The following is a 19,415-nucleotide window of genomic DNA, read 5'->3' as shown; positions in this document are numbered from 1 at the left end:
GGGGATCCAAGAGAACCATTTTCCTTCTACACAGAGGGTGAGCATTTGCCATAGGACCGTAACAACATGGACCAAATACCTTCACTAGGTATTTGATAATTTTGATAAAGATATTTTTCTTGGAGACACAAGAAAGTAAATTAAAAAAAAAAATCAACAGATAACCAGTATAGCAATTTAGAAATTTTTATAGTGTACAGAACTCACATTTTCACAATACTGAAAGTATTAGTATAAAAGAGAAGTCCCTCTCTGTTCTTCATCCTCTTAGGTGAGCTACTTGTTCAATTATATTCTCCCTTTAGATGATGTTCTCTGGCTGCTAGAGCTGTTATTCCTTGAACCTGAGTGTTTAACTGTTCAGCACATACACTGACTTCCTGCCCATCAAAAACTGAAGCATAGCCAGGAAACAAACAGCCGGGGAAACAGATAGACTAAAATTGGAGTTGTCAAGTTTTCTAGCCTTTTCAAATTATAACTGCAGTGAGAAGATGCTGGTTAGCTTCCTGCATTTTAGAATGAGCAAGAAAATCCCCTTCACTTACTACCTAGGGATCAGTGGTCAACAAACACATAAGAAGCAATTTTTTGCTTTTGTTGCAAAAATTCATGGTTTTGCTTGCTAATTCTGGGATGGGTAATGGTAGCAGTCAATTATTAAATTGCTCCAGTAGTTTAACAGATGATGACTGAATTCAATATAAAAAATTTGCTTTTATTATTTAGCTAATTAAATAAACAAATGCTACCAACTAATAATAACCCATACCCATAACTTTATTAAGATATCTAATCAAGAAAATAAATTATCTTCACATACTGATCAAATACATGACAAGATGTGGTCAAGGCAGTTGAAGATAGAGGAGAACAATTTGCATCACCACACTCTGTCCTTCCCTTTGCATTTCCTCTTGGAGTTGCATCATGTCTGAAGACATCATTCAGTTCAGCAATTACTCAAAGCAAGCAGCAGTACCCTGTTAAAAGTTAAACTCTAGCAACCTTTTAAAAAGACTTACAATTATGTAAACAGAACACACAATAATCACTGAAGTCTGTAACCTCACAGCAGATACACACTGTGATATGCTATACTACCAGCACAACAGGGCACAGAAATCGTAAGAATCAACCGAGAATTTGAAATCTTATTGCAAAAACTTTAATTTGGTCTACTTAAAACTCTTAGTCATGGGAAGCATGAAAAAATGTCTTTTACGTGCCTATGTGTCTCTGAGTACACTCACATTATTAGCTACTTAGTACAAAGTCTTACACTACCAGTGTGGAAAAGGAGTTCACACCTTCTACTTCAAGAATAGGAAGAGGAATGGTATCTAATACTAACAATTTAAGTACTACCAGGATCTTGAAGCACAGCCATTGAAATAGAAGGTAATGAGACACCTAGATCCAACACCCCTCTAAAAAAACTATACGGAGAATTTCCACCTGGGAACTGCTCTTATTTAGTGTCAGGACAGAAGACTGCTCTGCCTTCTTAACCCACCCACTTAGAAATGTGTTTATCTCAAAATCAATTTGATGTTCAACTATCAAGTTATCTTTTTGCCAAAAATATATAGCTAATATAAATGTAACTCAGCGAATCAGTGTATCTACAGCAGAAGTAATAACTTAAATTTGACACACTGATGTGCCTTCCTCATAAGCAAAAGGGTAAAAGAAAATGACTAAGAACTTCCATACTTTAGTTGTTTTACGCAGAACTTTACAAAAAAGAAAAATCAGTAAACAAGCTAGTTTAGTAATTTTATTCACCTTTGCTATAAAATTGCTCCATCTTACACCTTTGTTTTCTCATTTAATGTTACATATAGGCATATGAAACTGATTTCACCCAATACTGATGGACTAACAAAACACTGTAATTTTGACTATTCTTTAAATTTTCAGCTCCTTCAGAGAGAAATTTCCACATTACCAGCATTAGACAGCACTACAATTTGACTGGTCTTTCCCTAGTGAAACTACTAGAATTTAAACATAAACCTGTGCTATTTTAACGTGAATGCAGAAGGGTCTTTTATTTTGACCGAAGTACTTAGGGTCATTGGTACAGAAGTAATGACACAGAAAAGTGTTCAGGTACAAAATGTCTAATTCTTCAAACATTAGGTTAATTTGTTTTCTAAACCTAAACCAATATTTGATCAGTTGAGCAAATATTTGAAATGCATTTGACTAGTTATCTATTTAGAAAGAGAACATATTTATTTAAAATTACTTTTTCCCCTTCAGTCACCACAGAACAAAAGTTAGATCAAGCTCACCAATTTTAAGATTATTTCACCTGGTCTCAGATTAGACCCCTCCTAACAGATTATTGTTGTAAGGACACTAGTGGTAAATGAGAAATGCTTTAGGAATAGGAGTGCTTTAATAGGAAAGAACAGATATGCTGTAAGAACTGATATTGCAAAACACTCTTCATCTACTACTTAAATAACCAAGGCTTAGTTTTACCCTTAATTTAGGTACTAGTTTTACCCCTGAATTAGGTATTAAGTATGAGCTGTTCTTCATGATGAATTCTGCTGTGAAAGTAACATCTGGAGGAATCATGATGTCTTCCAGTCACGACCACAACTAAAATCCGTCCTTTTGTTTAAAAGAAATGCTCAGCCTCTATGCTCCTTGTAATTCCCCTCCAAGCACATCCATGATATTCTTACATGTTTCAGGCTGTCTCCACCTGTGCAGCTGATCTCTTTCCCCTCATGTCAGGGCAAAGTTCAGTATCCCAAGAACAAAAAATTAAATTTGGTCTCAGACCAATTCTTGGGATAGAGTTTTACATTGCAACAAGATTTCATTAAAGACAGTTTTGATAATAATCGTGTGAAGGTGAGACATTGCGCGGGGAATTTGAGCAAGGGGCATGCAGAAATCAGGATCCTGTCCCCACTCTTGGTCCAGCAGTGCTGGCTGCAGGCGAGATGGCTTTCTCCAGCTGGGTGTGGAATGCCTCCCCGAGCAGAGAGATTCCTCGGGCAATGAGCTCTGGTGCTTAATTACAGTGAAAAATGTTTTCCTCATATTCAGATATAGTGCCCTGTTTCATTTTATGACCACTTCTCATTCTCCCGCTGTGCACCTCAGCAAGGAGCCTGGCTCCAGCTTCTTGGCGACCTCCTCCTAGGGAGGGGATTTGGCCCAAGTAGAAAAGGAATTCTGCATCAGTTATTACGTTACTATTCTACTAGACATTTTTTATCCATGACATTTAAATATCCTTTTCAACAATACAGTACTCAACAAGTAAATACTTTAAGCGCAAATCTATAACATTTCCACAAAAAAATTAAAGATGCAATTAACAACACGCAGGTCAGGTACTCCTGAAGCTTTATTAAAGTGCAGGTATACGCTACTACTTGCTAAATTTTGAACCACAGAACACCCATCCTTACTGCAGCGGAATACATCACTATACCATCTAGGTGAAAGGAAGAAACATTTGACAGTAGAAACATTCATATTAAAATCTATGCAAAATTTCTGACAGGCTGCAAAAGACAAAGTCTAAAGAAGCGAAAAGCATAATCATCTCAAGGTTTATCTTCAGTTTAAAACTGGAAGCATGATCAAAAGACTGAAAAAGAGCTGTTACTTCCAAATGAATAAACTGTTCAGCCTATAAATTTATTAGAAATAAAAGCAGAAAAATAACTTTCTAATACAGTTCCTCTTACATGCAATTGTCAAGTTTTTTAAGCATTTTTATCTGTTCAAAGAGTAGATCTACTGCCAAACTGTTTGTATATCTTGCCTTTTAAGTAAAAAAACTGCTTTAAATCCCACACTGAGAGGTGTCAGAAACATAAAAGAGCACACAGACCTCTAACGGCTTCTGAAATCTTTCATCCATAACAAAAGCCTTAAAACTTTCATTGCTTTCTTTTTAGCTTTTTAGAATAAGGTTTGTATTTGGATTTCAATCAAATTAGGCTTAATGTTCCTGGTACTGTAATAATTTCAAATATTAATAATTTTCATAACTCTGTCCAAAAACTTTTAATCATCTGTCTTCCTTACAAAGTTACACTGTTACAATAGGACACCAACTGTAGGTTCTCTGAAATACTTCAAAAGTTACACTGACAGAGATGCCATTTGTGAATTCTGCTTTAGCATATGTTCAGTATATAAAGTTATTTAAGTGCTGTACAATAAATAATCCAGCAACATATGCTTTCAACACATTTGCAAGTAAAGTCATAAAAACAGTCTTGTTTTGGCCAAAGTGCAAAAATTTACATGCAACAAACGTTGCAAATAGGAAGCTGCAAAATCCACTACAAAGATAGAAAATTTTGTAGCATTTTTGTGGCTCTTGAGCGATAATCAGAATTAAAAAAACTAGACCATGAAATACCTAACTTGCTTGGTTAGCAGGGTCTTTTGTAGCTGGGTCTCCATCTCACATGCTCGTCTGTACATGACAGCCAGCAGCATGAGGAGTAAGCCACAGCAGCACTTCAGTACCTTCATTAACACAGAATCCAGAACACAAAGGCCTCCATAAAAAGTGGAGAGGAAAGTGGATTTATGGTATTGGTACAGGCAATACATTTTAAAGAGCTGTAGTGGCTCCACAGTAATTAAGAACTTCTTGGGATAATTGTTCACAGAGTATTTGGCTCGCGGTGACTCTCAGGCAGTGATCTTGCAGAAATGAGTAATTAGAAACTATTACAATAAGACTAAAATGGCTTTGCCAGAACAAGCGTTGGACATCGCATCGTCCTTCAGGAAGAAATGATGGGTGAAGGTGTAATCTGCACTCCCACCAGTTCTTCTGTAAACTCTTAGATGGAGATACCTTTGACAAAGCTGCAAATATTCTTCCAGCGCTCGTGGGAGCACTCCGGTCTGCACAGACGTGCCTGGTCGGTTCTGCAGTTGGTTGGTTGTTTCATATCCACGTCCAGCAGGGCAGGTACCACCGAGGGTGGGAAGATCTCCAGGGTTAGTGCTAGGAACACTGTTCCTGGCACACGATGTATCACAGGGCTTCTCGGTGTCTTTCACTAAGAGCAGTACTGTTCAGTTTTGGTAGCGCTGAGTATCGCTATACTGGCTGGTTTGATGCTAGCATTTTGTATGATGCCTGGGTCATTTCAGAAGCTTTTGGTATGAGATGTCAGCTGGATCACTGCATTAAGGCTTTCCATTTTTGTCTACTGAAGGAAGAGGTGTCTCTCCAGTCGCTCGAGGCCAGTGCTCCCTTCTTCTCAGCTTTTCAGTGAAGTAAATTGAGGAGGGGGAAGAGGTAAAAATACATGGAAAACTTGTAATGATAATTCAGTTTTGAATGCTCATACAGCTCACATGGCTGACAAAATCACTCACAGTTGTGAGTAATTAAAAACTGTAACTCAACAAATAAAAAGCGTTTGTTGGCAAAACCACAATTGGATCGTCCCTTGCAGTTTGTAAAACTGTCTAGTAAGGTCTGAACTTCTATATTTGCTCATATTATATCTGAAGGCATCACAGTTCAAATGGTTTCCTGATTAAAGATAGCAGGGACCAAAAAGAAATGAGTCTCTCCCAAGCTGTAGAATCATTGCACGTTCAGCACTGAATCACTACAGAACCCTTTAACAGGAATGTTATTGAAATGCTACGTCTAATGCAGATACCAAAACTAAACTATACTTGCTGTGCCGTGCCTAAAAACTGCAACAAATGAAACAAAAGAATTCATATGCTCTACAAAGAGGATCTCTGAAGGGCACTTTTACCCTGGGAGCCAACTTATCAAATACTGTTCCAGTCTGGAAGTTCAGAAAGGAAAGGAAACGTTAGCATTTTTCTACTTTAAGAAAGAAGGGCAAAACAAAAAGCCATGAATACAACTCCCTTTCTCAGCACCAGATTCATTATACCAAGTCACCATAAACCTGTATATTGCTGGTTACTGAAACACTGGTGGGTTAATATAGGGGAAAAAAAATGCACTAAGGAAGTCAGAGTTTATCCATACTCTTTTTACAATGTGGATGACATAATATAATGGTTTGAATTTTTTCATTTTCAATATTATCTCTGATACAGTTTGTTCCTTCTGCTCTGATTTACAGTACAAAATCCCCAAAATGATAAAAATACATTTCTATTTCAGTCTTTTTGGTTTTGCTGTATTTTTTAATTACTTTATCAGGCCTTAAATCCTAGGAATGCCCTTGCTCTGTCTGAAAGAAGAAAACTAAAATGCTGTCACGTACACATGCAAAAAGAACATTCAGTATTCAATCCTTTTAGCTGCAAAATCAAATGCACCCAACAGAACACAAAAAAGAATCAACATCAGACATACATTTCAAACACATTACACAACTGATCAAAGAAAAAAGGGAAGAAATCTAAAGTAAAGCTACTTGCATAACAGACTGTGCATAAACGGTTGAGTCTTTTGAGTGGGATAAATATGTTTCAGACTGTACCACTAATGTGAAGTTTTAATGGTGTGAGAACTATAAACAAAACTTCTTAAAGATAGATAATAAACTATGAAGTCTGCTGTACCATTTAAAGGACCAAATAAACAAATATACACCTTTCCTGCCAAAAGTAGACATCACAGGAATCCTGGTGATGGATGCTACAGAGTTGAGAATGTTGTCACTTTTTCTGGACAATGAAATGAAACCACAGAAACCAGCAGGAGAAGCAGCCAAGTTTAGCCACCATATTTGGGCATCACGATCCTATAAATACACATGCAGCATCTAAACAAGGCTACCATTGTCATTCCCCTTGTAAGAAAATGATTAGCTGTACTATGCTAATAATATACTCTGAAATACCGAGGAATCAGAATCAATTTTCATGTAATAATACCAGAATGTGATTCCACACTTCGGTAATAACATACTGCTGTAAATGTGCAGCAAAGATGTGTGCAACGAAGGCTCGGTAATACAGATCCAGAGAATTATGCAGCATCTAGTCCAATCCAGTTACCAGTGAGGGCAGGGGAGGAGGACACAGGAGGACACATACTGAGCTATGATGGCTTATGCTGATAAAGGAGCTGGCTGGAACTACTCCTTGTATGAGCTCATTACATACTGTGAGCATGATGCTATCACAGAAGTGCTTAAAATGAAAGCCGACAGCACAGATTCCTGTTATTTTGCTTGACCGGAAAAAAAAAAAAAAATCATTTACACTGAAAGCTTTGTCTTCATTCATATCACGAGGAGTGCAATATACAATACGTTATCCCAAGAAAAACATGTCACAAGAAAAACCTCTTGATTTCATTTAATTTAAAAAGAGACAGAACTGGGTCAATTTGATATACCATCATGACTCTGCTTTGTTTATCAACAAATACCACATACTACTGCCCATAATTCAATGTTAGGAGTGTATTATCTAGCAGTTTTATAATCAAGATCATTTTTACTACTGGAAATTATATAAACTTGGACAAGGATAACATTCAACATTATCAAATGGGAGGCATCAGAGTTATGATTTCTAGGCACAAGTGGTAATTGGATTGGAAGGCAAAGTTCAAGAAAACAGTAATACTCTTGTGTATTAACAGAAGGCCTGTTCTGCTCCATAGTGCACTACCCAAGGCCATTTCCTTCCTTAATATTAAAATTCTAATCAGCCTTCATTTCATCTACAGAAATTTATGACCTCGTCCAAGTTCTGTGTATAGCTTTAGAAACAAACAGACCTGGAATATGAGACCCAGCATGTTATAAATTCTTAATTCAACTATAAAAATCTGTACATGCACAAGTGGAGAATGTTTAAAACATGCTGAGTTCCACATTGTGAATTATTGCTATAAACACTGCAAATGTCTTAGTCTCTAAATGCAGCTGTATTAATTACAGATCTGATGTTAAGATCCTAGATATCAAACACTGAGGAAACAGGGCCCACTCTAGATGAAATGGAAATGGAGAACTATAATGACAAAAAGAAATTCTTTACAAATTTGTCTTAAGCAGTGCTTTCCAAACTGTGGGGCACTTGCTACAAGCAATATGCCTGTTTTTCCTAAGTGGCTTGTAAGCACTGCCAGAAAACCTGCGCACATTCTCCTAAGCACTGCTGCTGTTAAAGTCAGTGCCTTTGGCAGGACCTGTGCTTGAGGACTTGCAGAATACCGAAATATAAGCTGTTGCTTCTCAACAGAGAAAACAGTTCGCTCATTCAAATCCTTAGCTGTTTTTTTCTTTCGCTCCCAAAGAGACACTTACCTCTGACTTGAATATTGTATCTTAAAATTAAGCCAACAGCAAAGAAAAGGAAAAGGAAGTCTGGAAAACAGAACGAAAGTGTGTTTACTCTGCAAGGTAAATCAGGGAGATGGCTAGAAGGGCAGAATTATAAATCTAAACACTTAAGTCTCCAAACAAAATATTAGAACTTCAAGCTCAAGCTTCAAAGAGCAATAACAAACCCCGGAGACCGCAGGTCTGAATGTATGTGTCTAGTCTTCATGCCTCCCCATAGCTCAATAGTAGGTATTTATGTCAAAACAAATGGGTGGGCTACTGAGAACTGTGATGTAGCAATATCAACCACACTACTTCCTCCTCATTGCAAAATCCCATTCTTTTCTGTCATAACAACACTTTCAGCCCACCTCCAGCTTCTCCGTTCGTGAGCACTACAGCACTCAGCATGCCTTCTTCTGCCTCCCTTCTACAATCCTTACCTCTAGTAATGCTGACTACTAATAAAAGACACAAAGACAGCTCTCTTCTCTTGCTATGTGTCCTAGTAGCAGGTTAGCTGAGAAATAATCACATACCATCAGGCACATACCAGAAAGCCAGGCAATGCAGACATCCCAGCTGCAGCTTGTCAGGAGGTGGTCAAGTTCAGATGGGCCAGCTGCTTGGCAAGAAAATGCCCATGTTCAAATCAGCTCGCAAGCCAGGAGGCACAAATGTTCCCTTTTGGGGAGCCGCTTGGCCAGCGATGGTGCCATTGAGCCCAGCAGCACCCGCCGGCTCTCAGCTGCTGGGAGGTTAGAGAAAGCACTCCTCTAGCTGTCAGCTCTGCAGGTCTGACTTAGAGAGAGATGTGAAATGTAAGCTTTGTGCGCGTGTACATGTGTGAATATAAATAAAGTCAGATCAGCCTACGAGGTTGGGACATTGCGCAAAATATAAAAATGGGATGGGCAAAATCCCACTGTCAAAAAAGAATAGACAGTGAAGTGCAAGAAACCGCTCCAGCTGCTCATGTAGCCACTGCTAAGGAATTCAGCTGATGTCCCTGGGTCATAGCATTGCCTTCAGACACCAAAACCAGCTTTTAAATCCGGAATAGCTCCGCTGCCTTAAACCAAACTCAGAACCAGTTGTGGTGGGTTGACCTTGCCACACAAACCCAATAAACCAGTGTACTGCATTACCCTGGGAGAGAGGGGAAATAAAAGGAGGAAGAAAAACCTCACTCAGTCCATGCAGTTTGGCAGCAAGTAGAACTGCCTAAATCCATCAAGTAAAATTGCATCTTAATTGTACGGTCATTTTCAGTATTTGAACGCAATTTCCTCAATACTTTTCCAATCCGTAAGATACGCCTGACAAATAGAAGCAACTCTGCAGATGCCTAAGACTGAGCCGCCTCTGCATGTTACCTGAACAAAAATCTTGATTTGCCAAACTTAGCATCCTCTACATGCTGTACTAGCAGGTGCTGCTAGGGCTACTTGTATTTCAGACTGCAGAAGCAGTTCACTGATTGACCAACAGCTCTAAACTATATTTGGGAAAGCATCCCAGCTCTCAAACTTTCTGTTTAGTCTCTCTGAGCATTTATGAGTAAATAAATACAAAAATTCACAAAATAACCACTACAAAATGGCAATTATAAGAAGTGAAAGTAAAGAATGTAATTAGATTATGAAGTTTATAAGCTTAATTGTAAAAGATTTCTACATCTTCATTTATATAACGAGTAATGACAAAAACCTCATAGGACATAATGGCAATTTAGACTGATCTTCAGGAATGGGGTACGCTTGCAGACCCTCTTGGATGACTTTCCATTTTTTCTGCTATGCCTCAATTTTTTTAATAAAAGGGGGGGGTTGCAAGTTTTGGGGTTTTATTTGTGGGTGTTTGGGTTTTGTTGTTTTTTGGTTTTGTTTTTGTTTTTTTAAACAGGCTACAGCCATGGCAAAGACTGTTTTTCCATGGTTTTTTTTAATTTTATGTTTTTAAAGCATGCCATCAAGTATCTTCAGAAAGGATGTGGTACAGCATTTATTCTGCCTGCTTACTCTGGATTAAGTTACTCTTAAAAAAAGATTAAAAAAACCCAACAAATAATGCCCTGCTCGATAAGCACAGACATTTCAATGGGAGACAAAATGCCGAAAAGAACAGGGAGTTGAGAGGAGCTGACACACACTGTACAGATGAACCTAGAACTGAAAAGTTTAGTGCCATATTAAATTTGTCTGTCAGAGCAATTAAGATTTCTGTAATGCAACAAGTTACATGCAAAGGCACTAAACTGACACTAATATTTGCAGTGACTTTATTTGTGGAGAGTAGACATACAGGGCTACAACACAGTAGCAAAGGCAGCAAGCATCTGCCACTTAGAAATACCAGCTGAGTGACTACAAACCCAGCATTTGTGCAGGTCTCTGTGTACTATAATCTAGCATAAAAATATTAATTGAGAAGCATATCGAGTTAGGCTTGTCAGCCTTAATATTTTCTGGTGATTTGAACAGGGCCAGAGAATAAGATAAGCATCTTTACAAATCCAGTTGGCTTTACTTCAAATCCAAAAGCTTGTTTCTAAGCTGCACAAGAACAGGAGCCCACATAAAATGAAATTTTGAATGCAAAGCCAACCCAGTTCTGCTCATCATCCTCTATTCTGAATCCTGTGTGCAGCAACAGTTTTTTGTGAGCTCACTATCCTTCACTGAAATACTGAAGAACACGCAGTTATATTGGTAAGATTTTTTTTTTTTTGGCGCATCATAGCTACGCTTATCTTAGGGACAATCTATGTTTTTATTTTTAAAAAGTTTTGCATTTTTTAAGTTTACACTAATGAAGTATCTTCATTGGCACTGATGAGTTAAAAACAACTTCAGCTTCATTTGCAGGTTTTAGGGTTTTTTTTAATCAAGCTGATAAGTATTCCCCATTTACCAGTGCAGATCAGCTTAATTTGCTTAGCAGCTAAAACTTGGAGCAAACAACAGTATTTTCAAAACAAATACATCAAGTTAAAGCTAGGGCAGTTGTGGTTCGTCTGAATCATATGGCTCCAGATTTCAAATCTAAGCTAAGGAAATAGAGGTTATGACATCCTGCAGCTGGGACAAGTAGTGTTCATAAAGCAATATTAAATCAAGACCACTTGGCCAGTTCAGGCAGTTGCTCGTGTGGAAGTGAAAGATCCCACGAGAGCATTAAAAAAAGAAAGATTTTGGTGTCCTAGCCAAACCCCCCTTCCTTCACTTAGTGCTACCAGGGACTAAGTTTCTTCAGAGAAAATGACTATGGAAGGTTGCTGCCAAGTAATTGCTACTGATTTATTTACATCCAATCGCAGAAAACAGGAATTAAACACTTTGCAAAATACACGGGCAAGTTAATTACAAAAGGTCTTCCCATACTACGCAAATGCCAAGTGACTGAGCCTGCTGCTTGGTAGGTTAGTTTTCAGAAAGATCAATTTGGTGATTTGATTCACCACAAGGCTACGCAAACGCTAGTACCGACACAAAGACAGATACAGTGGCAGGGAGAAGTAGCTGGGAGCTTTATCAAGGCAGTGGTACACATGCTGGTAGTAGGGACATACTCAGATGAAAGTTTTCATTCAGTCTGGGAATCTCAGGACACAAAAAAGGATTGGGTCCAGTCTCCCATTCAGTATCATTTTAAGATCTATTTATCGATACAATGGGCATTGATAAGATACCGAAGAGTTGGCATTTTCATTTACAGCAGATGAAAAAGGTTCGATTTCTAAACTTTGTGAGACAATACTGGTGGCTGAAGTAGAGGGACCATTCACTGCTTCCTTGAATACCAGAATAACTGTGCCTGTAGCTTTTTTTTTTTTTTTTTTTTTTTTTAAAGCAGGGAGGAAGCATGAAACAGTAGTGCTGATTGGAGACTTTCAGGACACTATCTGGATGCCAATGTCATGCTGTGTAAACATGTGGATCCTTTAGACAATTGTTGGAAGCAGTGAATTCTAAATTTGATCTAGTGATAGGACTCACGCTGTTTGGAAAAAAAAAATATGGGTTGCGAAACCACACAAGGAAAACGTTTCAGACTTGTTAAAAAAAAAAGTACAATGTGAACAATGATGTATTGGATGGCCTGCAGATCTCGGCCTCTGGAGAGTCTTGCCAGGCAGAAAAAAAAACCACCTGAACTTTTGGCTCTCAAACTGTTAAATAAGTTTATAAAATGTATTCCAACCTGAAAGGATAAAAACATTTTCATAGGGAAAAATTTATATTCACATGCAGAACACAAAAGATTTTTCCATGCTAAAAGACAATCTGCAACAATGATTTATATCTTCTTCCACATTTCTAGTGCACGCTACTGCCTGAACTAATGAATCAATTTTAGTGAAGCCTGAGCTCTACGGTATCCCCAGCGATGCCGGTCCGGGGAAGGGAGTGGTAGTTAACCGCCTTCCTTTGGTTTGTGCTGGCAGTGCAATGCTTTTTGCTTTATAGTACTTAATGGTCTAAAACACATGTTGAAATTAACTCCTTCATTAGCTATACAGCTGCTACTCCTTATCTCTTTCATTTTTCTTAATTATAGCACTGCAAAATTTTATGCTGTGATTCAGAATTATATATGATTAATACAACACATGATTTATATTTGATAGAATATAAAACACAGGCCTCATGAATAAAATTATATATTACATATGACACTTGAAAACATACTCCGTTCTTTAAGCTACCTATGCTCATTCTGTTCATGCTACAACTTCATTTCAAACTTATTAACCAGCTTTTTATTCCCCTCAAGTTGCTTACATTAAAAGACAAAAACCAGTAGGTTCAGCTCCCAGCAAAACTGCAAACCCACTTTAAGGCTGTCACTACAAAACTTGTTATTCATCTCCACAGGCTTATAGATGTGAAGAGCAGTGTGTATAGCTCAGCATTTCAGTTATGATTCATGTTGTGATTTAATCATTCCTGAAACATTGCTACATAAAAGAAATTGTACTCCAACAACAAGGATCGGAAAGGAAGAAAATCAGATCAATCCAGAAGAGGTACTGAATCACTAAGGAGGAAGGCAACGAGATACACGTTATCCTTGTGAATCTGGAGTAGGTCAGCAGAAGCAAAGCTTCTCTTTGGTGACTGCTAGGTGACCACTGTGGAGAGAACCTTTCTCCAACCCACATCCAAGAGCTCCGTGAGCACACCACAGCAGTCCTCGGAATGCAGATCTCAGTATTGCACCTTGCCGTGCATGTAAATAAGTTTGTGCAACCTCGCCAGCTGAATTCAACGACAACTCACGTGCCTAATTCTAGTCATATCCATACCTACATGGATATGATGCCACAGACCACAACCAAGGCACCGAAGGACCACATTAGTCAGGAGAAGCCATCTCCTGCAGCCTGTCCCTACACGGCAGGAGCTCCCAAAGCTCCAGAAGGTATTACAGCTGTTCCACAGGTGGGACTTCAACAGTGAGAGCTATCAGCCAGCCCTCTTCACATCCACCAGTTTAACTACTTAAATCCTCCTTCCCACCTACCAAACACAGAGGACGAGAGCTATCCATGTCCATTTTCTGCTCTAAGGCACAGGACAGCTGTCTTAGTAGGTCCTTGAACACAACTTAAATTTGTATGAAAGTCTAAACAGAAGATCTGCTGTTTCTTTGCATGAATTAGTGGCACACTCATTTTTGTTCTTGAGAAGAGGGGCCAGCCACAGACTGCAACCAAACAGCCAGCCACTGCAGCACAGTTCTGAGACCAGTAGAGCCGGCGTTAGGTGATTTCTACCTGTGTGACACACCACAAATACACATTAGCCATGGAAATCCCTTTCTCTTAAGATCAAGACCACATAATAGTAACAGTTTGTGCTTCTGTTTACTATTCTTCATCAAATTATGAAACTAAAATTGCAAGCAAAATACTGGTTGCACTGTTTATTTTTCTTGGGTCCTTAAACGCCAGCCACAATATGTGAAACAGAGGGCAAAGAGAGACCAAGCGGAGCGGGGGAGCTGGGTGGCTCTGACTGTAACATGTGGTGGTAAAGACCAGAACCTGTGGCAATAGCAGAGAAAAGGGGAAGGAAAAATGTGCACCAGAAAGAGATCAGATCTTTTACAGACCGTTACTGCACCTCTCAATAAAACTTTAATATAAAAAAAATGAAGCGGCACAGGCTGTTATCTTAAACCATTTTTTTCCCAAATAAAGTATTCTGCTTACCTTAAAATTCAGTCATAATTAAGTACCCTTGAACTAGCTAATTTTGCTTTTTAGGGGAAAACTCATCTATTCTTAAAAGTTATCTTGCTCTCCAAATATTACTGTTCAATCATTTATCTAAGCTAAAACACTTAAACCTCTTTAATGACTATATATGTGTGTATATATATTTTTTTTTCACTCTAAGACATAGGGAAATTAGTCCTTTACTTCATTTTTCTTCTCCTTTAGATAAGTTACATCTGCATATTGAAATACTGGTTACAAATTTTGAGTGGTCAGATGGATTATACTTTTCTTTTTATAATTTAATAAAATATACTTGTTCCCCACATTTTTTTCCCCACAACGTGCAAAGGAGCAAATATATACTCAGTAACCAAAGTGAATTAGCATAACACAGTATGCCAAAACCACTACTTTTTACAATAACAAACCAAACTGGCATTTATCATAGTATCATATTACATGACAAATAGTTCCTATCAGGACTGTTATGTGTCAGTTTTAACCTACCAAGCATGACATTTTCAATGAGGAGAAGAAAGTTATGTTTCTATTTTTACATCAGTGTACAGCTTTTATTCAAGATCCTCAATTCACCTTCACAAATGTAAATAAAACCATCAACACCACTGTGACACATTAATTCTATCAACTTTTCAGCTACAGTCAAGTCAGTACATGCAGCAATTCAACACCAAACATCATGAACAATTATGTTATAGATTTTTCTAATCACTGGATGAAAACATTGTGTATTGTAAACGCTACACAGAGCATGATACAGTGAGACGTAAGACAAAAAAATGAGTTATCTGTATTTATCAGAATTGATTATATTTTCTTTTAATTTCTTTCAATCACCTACAAGCAACTGTTTCACCTTTTCTTTCTTTTCTTTTCTGTTTTCCTCCCAGTGGCTCAATCTCAGACTGACATTCTCCTGGGCTGCACCTCATGTAAGTACAGCTATAGCAATATAGTGTGACCAGTATTGTATACATTTATTTCACCAATGTACAACAGTGAAAAGATTTACCAAAATTGGGACTTCTAGACCTGCTATTTACTTCTGTGAAAAGGTACTGGATTACTGAATCCTCACTGAAAAGTTAGCTAAGGCAAGCAGTATCTACTCCCAGATTGTCCTTCTTCTCAAAGATCACAAACTGGCCACCTAAGTAGTCTCACACAAAGATACATCCAATTTACTACGTCTTTACAGGTTTGTGAAATTTGGACTTCATGGAAGAATCCCATGATTTTAAGGCGCTCCAGGGCTCCTTGCCAGGCAGGGAAACCTCTGTCATCCAGAAAAACCACAGAAACAGACTGAAGGAACATCAGCACTCAGAAGGTTTAAGTGGCATTATTTCTGCAAACTGCTTGCCAATCCATGTGAGGAAGGAATCAAAGATTTTCACAGATTGACAAGGGCTGATCAGGGAGGAGGTGAAAGGCAAAGCCAACACCTAGTCAATCAGCTTGGGCTAACCCTGCAGGAAAGACACACCTTTAACAAAGCCAAACAGATTAAAGGAGAGACACACAAAACTTGGTCTTCTCTGCGTGGCCGATACCATTCATCTGAGCACTGATGATGCAAATACCATCAATACTCTGAGGGTGTATCTTCATGCAGCCTGAAGAATGTGCTCAAGTGCAAGGGTTGGCACATGCTCAGAGTGGTGGGGAGTAGATGAGTTGTTCACCCCTGTCTAGTTAATGAGCAAAGGCCTAGAAGCCAGGAATTATTTAAGGTTAACACCAACTCTGCCAGTACCGAGTGCTGTTCTGTTGCTCTCGGCAAGTCGCTTCATCTTCTTCGTGTTCTCCTATGTACGATGAGTGTAACATTTTTGTGCCCAGTGCCCATTTCCCCAGTGTTTAATTCCCAATTTAATATTCTAGTCATAAATGCACTGCCTCCCTTTGATAAAGTACAGTCAGTATCAATAGGTAACACTTTTTAAAAACTTATTTCCAACTATTGTGAAACAGGAGCTGAATGTTTATGGATTAGTTACTTTTTATGCCAGTTTACCACAGGGCCTCTTTAGCCACAAGCTTACAGCCAGAGGCCCCAAGGCATTTTTGGGAATGGAAACTTTTTGAGCTCAGCTCTTAACAAATTTCCAGACTGCAGTATGTTTTTCATTAGTCTACATGGTGTTATAATAAATGATGCACTTCCTCTTTCATTTTATGATTTTTTTTAAACATGCAACAATTTTTCTGTGTCTGTTTTTTATTACTTTCAATATACTCAACCACACTAATCTTAGAGTCTATGTATAAAGACAGAACGGATATATTGAGTAAGATATCAGCTACAGCAAGACAAGCTTCTAGTTCAAATTCTTCACTGAAGGCCGATCATAAACCCATTACATGTATGCAGCTCCATGGACAGCCATCCTTTTAGGGGCCATTGTTAAAAAAAAAAAAAAAAAAAAAAGTCCATTATCCCAAAACCTAGAGTTGGCCTAGAAAAGACTCCTCTAAGGTATACACCTGCAAGACACTCAACTAAAAAAAGTTTGATCCCATTGGCCAGATACAAAATGTACAAAAACCTCCCTAAGCCTTCAGGTAACAGAATTACAAAAAGGTCTTTTTTTGCATAAAGACCAACCTGATACTCCTCTGTATAGTTTTGGTCTCCCCAGTACAAGAAAGCTTTCTATAAACTAGAGCAAGTTGAATAGAGGAACACCAAGATAGCCAGGGGGCAGGAACACTTGCCCTGTGATGAGAGGCTGAGGGAACTGGGCTTGCTCAGGCTGGAGAAGAGAAGGTGTTGGGTGGACGTAACAACCACCATGTTGCACCTACAAGAGGCTTATTGAGAAGCCTGACTGAGGCTCTTTACAACGATGCATGGTGGGATGAAAAAAGGCAATAGGCATAAGTTGAAAAACAAATGGATTCCAACATATAAGGGAATATCTGTATTTGTTTTACCATTAGGACAGCCAAGTGTTACAACAGGTTGTCCAGAGATTGCACAGTCTTCATCCTCAGAGATTTTCAGGATCTGGTCTGATCTCATAGCTGTCCGTGCTTTGGGCAGGAATTTGGAAAGATGACCTCCTAAGGTCCCTTCCAACCCAAATTATTCTATGATTGATTCAGTCCAGTAAAAAATAGTTAAGATTTTAAATACCAGAAACAGAATGCATCTGGAATTTACTCAGACTGTCTTTTTATTTTTTTCTTACTATCTATTATAATCATAGGCATATTGGTTTGCTAATACTGTGGTGCAATAATTTTTTTAAATAATCATAGAAAAACAGCTGTGGATAGCATTTAACCTCAGACTCCCAATTTCTTAACTGAAATCTTAATTGAAATCTTCCACTGGTGGCTATAGCTTTTTGAAGCAAAGTTCAGACAAGAGAAAAGAGGGCAAACAAAGATTTACCTTAATGAGTTTTGGACACATAATGACAACAGCCATCAATAAACTTCATAGTGAAATACCAGTGCCACAGTTAAAAGAGTTTTTTTTTTAAATTACCTCAGCTGTCTTTCCCTGAATGCAGCTCATAGAGATGCTAGGTCTAATCTTTCTTAGAGTGAAGTACCATGATCCTTTGACTGTCACATTGGATTCTTTGTAACATGGTATAAACTGGCCCCAGCAAATACGAACGTACTTATAAACAGCAGGTAACAGTGACCCAAACAACATCCCAACTAGCACTACAAACAAACCATAGTGTAAGGGGAAAAGAAAGTTTCTTAAAAAAAAAAAAAAAATCAAACACTTAACATTTCAGAATTTAAGTCTCCATCCTGAAAGCACAACTACCCACATTTAAATGAAGCCACAGTTCTTCGTGCTGTCTTGTCTTACCCAAAACTAGTTTGGTGAGCTCTGCAGGAGGTCAAAAGCAAATCAAAAGCAAATGCTTTTAACATTGTACTCTCAAATATCAGCTCTGAAATGTTTTCAAGGAACGTTCATCTCCTTTCCGGATGCATTTCCACACATCTTTGCTAGTAATTTAACTCAACACATACATAACACAGACACTGCAATAATTCAAGGTAGGCAACATGAGCATGTCAAAAGAGTTACAATGCTTCTAAGCTCACGCAGCCAAGCTCACTACCCATACTAGGGATTCCCTCGCATTCCCCTGTTCCACCCCGTTGGCTTGGTACATGTGCCACCTTCCCACTCACAGCCAATACTCTTCAATAGTTAAAATCAATGCTTATTATCACTTACTGCCATTTACCACACCCAGCTGAAAAAAAAAAAAAAAGAAAGAAAGAAAGAAAGAAAGAAAGAAAGAAAATACAAGATTGTCTGTAAATTTGTTTCAAGAACATTGGGGAGGTCTTTTAGAGAAGGAAAGCGGAGAGATTTGAGAAAGAGAATATGAACTAACATTAATGAACATTAACTAAACTAAGATCAGTCTTTAAGACATATTATCCCAGCAAAATTCACACAGTTGGAGAAAAATACAGAAAATACGTATCTTTCTATAGGGTATATACATCTGGAAATACAAACACTATTGCCTCTGCTGATCCTTCCAAGGAAGAGCAATTCTCTACTACATGAGAGAGATTTGCCTATTTTAAAAATGTTTTATATATAGTTGATACACACACTTTTTTTTTAAGATAGCCTTTTATATTTTCCTTCCATACATAATTTTTAATAAGAATGTATTCCCAGGGGCTGACAGCATCAGGAAAACTAGGCTATGCCAACAAGAAGGGATTCCAGTCAAACATCATCATGTCTAGCATACTGTATTTCATTTACAAATCTTTGATTTCTAAATGAATGGCAGTTCAAAGTACACATTAAACACAGATACTTTCTGCTTATGTATGTAGAGATTGTTAGAGATTAAGCCACTTTTTAATTAAAGACTTAAGCAGGTGTCAGC

General features: G+C 38.1%; 2 protein-coding genes and 1 long non-coding RNA gene across 11 annotated transcripts in view; 1 reads left to right on the top strand and 2 right to left on the bottom strand.

Moving 5' to 3' along the window:
- The window catches only part of C21H7orf50 (chromosome 21 C7orf50 homolog), a 137,778-nt gene that overhangs the window by 48,233 nt on the left and 70,130 nt on the right, over nucleotides 1-19,415 (bottom strand). The gene's annotated exons all lie outside the window — the stretch shown is intronic.
- The window catches only part of GPR146 (G protein-coupled receptor 146), a 52,831-nt gene that overhangs the window by 10,209 nt on the left and 23,207 nt on the right, over nucleotides 1-19,415 (top strand). For both annotated transcript variants that reach the window (XM_052773140.1, XM_052773139.1), the window contains exon 2: nucleotides 15,417-15,458. The gene's annotated coding sequence lies outside the window, so the exon portion shown is untranslated. The remainder of the gene's footprint in view (nucleotides 1-15,416; nucleotides 15,459-19,415) is intronic.
- On the bottom strand, nucleotides 1,759-9,839 carry LOC128134897 (uncharacterized). Its single transcript, XR_008232876.1, has 2 exons — nucleotides 8,833-9,839; nucleotides 1,759-5,268 (listed from the first exon to the last, which is right to left on the bottom strand). It is a non-coding gene; the product is annotated as an uncharacterized LOC128134897 (long non-coding RNA).

This window comes from Harpia harpyja, chromosome 21 (genome assembly GCF_026419915.1).
Source record: "Harpia harpyja isolate bHarHar1 chromosome 21, bHarHar1 primary haplotype, whole genome shotgun sequence".
Classification (NCBI taxonomy): domain Eukaryota; kingdom Metazoa; phylum Chordata; class Aves; order Accipitriformes; family Accipitridae; genus Harpia; species Harpia harpyja.
This window is presented reverse-complemented; position numbering and strand designations above follow the sequence as displayed.